The sequence below is a fragment of the Orycteropus afer genome, unplaced genomic scaffold, assembly GCF_000298275.1.
Source record: "Orycteropus afer afer isolate SDZICR_OR568_19922 unplaced genomic scaffold, OryAfe1.0 scaffold00210, whole genome shotgun sequence".
Classification (NCBI taxonomy): domain Eukaryota; kingdom Metazoa; phylum Chordata; class Mammalia; order Tubulidentata; family Orycteropodidae; genus Orycteropus; species Orycteropus afer.
The window spans coordinates 5,574,777-5,578,127 of NW_006921797.1; the positions used below are offsets into that span (position 1 = coordinate 5,574,777).

General features: G+C 39.7%; 1 pseudogene; it reads left to right on the forward strand.

Moving 5' to 3' along the window:
• The first annotated feature begins 2,642 nt into the window (after positions 1-2,642).
• LOC122150714 lies at positions 2,643-2,730 on the forward strand (annotated as a pseudogene).
• Positions 2,731-3,351: the final 621 nt, after the last annotated feature.

The following is a 3,351-nucleotide window of genomic DNA, read 5'->3' on the forward strand; positions in this document are numbered from 1 at the left end:
GGCACATAACAACAACAACAACAATTGTTAGGTTGGGATGATTGAAATAAGCTGCTGAATTGCATGTTGGTGTAATGGTTCCATTTCTAAGTTCTAGAACCCTTTGCTCTTTGAGTTGATGAAACCTTTTGTGGTATTTTAATATAAAAGAGTAATTTTGTTTCTCTCTGCAAAATACTTTTGTTATGAAAAATTACAAGTGTTTGGGGCTTCCTTTTTTGGCCACTGCTACAGGAGTTAGATTCTTGAGAGTGCATTCCAAATACTGACTGAAGGGAAAGCAGTTTCTAAATCATATCCTTAGTTACAACCCCATTTAACAAAAGAATCCTTAATGCTTTATTCCCTTGAGAAGAAATCTTTAATCTTTTACAGATATTCAAAATTAGGTTCTCCTTTGTTTTCCTGATGGAATATTGTGACTCTCCTTCATTATAAATGCTTATTTAAATCTCTTTTCAGATGTATATTTACCTTGTTTGCAGTAATACCCTTATTTGCAATGTGCATATTTGACTTCTTGTCAAAAGCACATTTGACCTCAAGTACCGTTACTCTTATTTTCAAACTGAATATTTGCATCACTTCTCAAATTAATATTTCTAGCTTTTTGAAATTTGTTTACATTTGAGTATAATAAACTTCATCCTCTTTGGATCTAAAAATCACTCTTGAAAAGCTGTAGGATAGGATAGTCTTGGGACATGCTTACGCATAAAATAAAACACGCAAAATAATGTGTGTTTGAGATGGGAAACTGACCTGATTTCTAGCTGGTAGCTGCTTCTCATTTCTTCTTGCGTGACGATTTTTAATTAAATGGCAAAACTCCTATTTTACAAAATTTTACGTCTGTGGCCCTATTTCTGAAAAGCACATCAAATACCAGCTCTAGGCCTGAACTCAAAAGAGCCCCAGTGGTGTAATTGTTAAGCGCTCAACTGCTAACTGAAAGTTTGCCCTCAGTTCAAACCACCAGTGGCTCTGCAGGAGAAAAGACCTGGTGATCTGCTCCCATAAAGATTACAGCTTAGAAACCCTATGGGGCAGTTCTACTCAGTCACATGGGGTCACTACGAGTTGAAATTCACTTGACAGCACACAGCAACTGTCCTGCATTGAACTTCCATCTTAAATGCTGTTCTGTTTTTCCATCAAGTGCTGGACTAGACAGACACATTCAATTCGTTTTTACCCTCCTTAAACTTTAGAGGAATTGCAGACTAGTGGCTTTTGAACTATATCCACATGTATATGTGTTCTACTTGCCTTCACAATTTAAAAAATAAACATTTGAATAATTTTAGATGGGTGTACATTGTTGACTTCTCAAATTCCCTCATTTCCTATTGTCTTTCACAAGGTCTACATTTAAATTCCTGGCCTGGTATCTGTAGAATTTGGATTTATAATGCTCTGTATGGAATAACCCACGGCAGCCATCTTTCTGAATTCTAAGCCCTGTGCTCTTTAAAATATGCCAACCATCTCTTTGGGGAAGATTTTTCTGCTTGCCCCTCTAACTTCGTTTGTTGCTCTGTTGCCCTTTCACATATACTTCATTGAGCACCCCATGCCTATCTTGATATAGAAGTTGTCTTCTCCTATACAGTAGCATTGGTTTGCCATATCACTTTCCAGAGTCAATACAGCCCAAACAAGGAGCACTATTCTTCCAAATCAAACCTCACTTAGTTTTCCCAGTTAAATGCATCCAGAAGAGGCGGAACAGGTGGCTGCCAGTTAGACTCCTAACTATTATTAAACTCTGAGAAGTAGAAACAATTTAATGTCTGACTTAATTGAGACTCATGGCAACCCCATGTGTGTCAAAGTAGAATTGTGCTCTATGAGGGTTGTCGATGACTGATTTTTCAGAAGTAGATTGTCAGGCTCTTCTTTTGAAGCACCTCTGGGTGGACTCATACATCCAATCTTTTGTGAGAAGCCTAGCAATTTAATCATTTACACCATTCAAGTACTCTCATGAGACATACAAAACCCTATAAATAAATTTTAACCTTTTTATTTGGACAAAATCTGACATAGCGGCCCCTTCTTTGGTTTCCGAGGTGGTATCACTATGGAGGGAGATCTGGTGGCATAGTGCCTAAGGCATTTGACTGCTAACCAGAAGGCTGGTGGTTCAAATGCGTCAAGTACTCCTTGGAAGCAAGGTTGGGCAATCTACTTCCGCAGTGAAGGTTTTTGTTTTTGATCACTATGGAAGTAGATTGCTCGATCAGCCTTCCAAGGAGTGGCTGGTGGGTTTGAACCACCAGCCTTTTGGTTAGCAGTCAAATGCCTTAGGCACTATGCTATCAGAGCTCCCTGACATAATTCTAGACTTAGGAAAAAAAAAAAAAAGTTTTTGTATGCTCAGCTTTCTCTAATGATAGCAACTTATATAATCATAATGATGTTGTTGTTATGTGCCATTGAATCAGATCCAACTCATAGTGACCCCTCCTTGAGTTTCCGAGGCAGTATCACTATGGAAGTAAATTGCCCAACCTTCCTTCCAAGGAGTGGCTGGTGGGTTTGAACTGCCAGCCTTCTGGTTAGCAGTCAAGTGCCTTAGGCATTACACTACCAGAACTCCTATATAATCATAATAGAATTATCAAAATCAGGAACTTAACATGCAATGGCTGAAAATAGCAAATTCCTCAGTAGTGTACACAGCCTTTTGGCACCTATGGGTTGCCCTAACAGACTATGGAGATAATCTTTTTCTTCTCTTTCATAGCTCTGGTCTCACTAATTTCTGCTGTTTCTAATTTAGGCTCCAGACCAGTATGAGAGGTGCCTTTGGAAAATCCAAGGGTACAGTGGCCAGAGTCCACATTGGCTAAGTCATCATGTCTATTCACACCAAGCTTCAAAACAAGGAACATGTGACCAACGCATGGTGCAGGGCCAAGTTGAAGTTCCCTAGGTGCCAGAAGATCCATATCTCTAAGAAGCAGGGCTTTACGAAGTTTGATGCTGATGAGTCTCAAGACATGGTGTCTGAGAAGTACTTCATCTCAGATGGTTGTGGAGTCAAATATATCCCCAATCATGGCCCCTTGGAGAAGTGGTGGGCCCTGCATTCATGAAGGGCTTGGTAGCACTGTCCTGTGTGACCTGTGACTGCCAATAAATTGAACTTCCTCTCTCGGGAGAAAAAAAAAACATCAGGAACTTAATATTGTTGTTGTTGTTATTAGGTGCTGTCAAGTTGCTTCTGACTCATAGTGATCCTATGCACAACAGAATGAAACACTGCTGGGTCCCATGCCAACTCTACTATCCTTGTTATACTTGAGCCCATCCTGGCAGCCACTGTGTCAGTCCATCTTGTTGAGG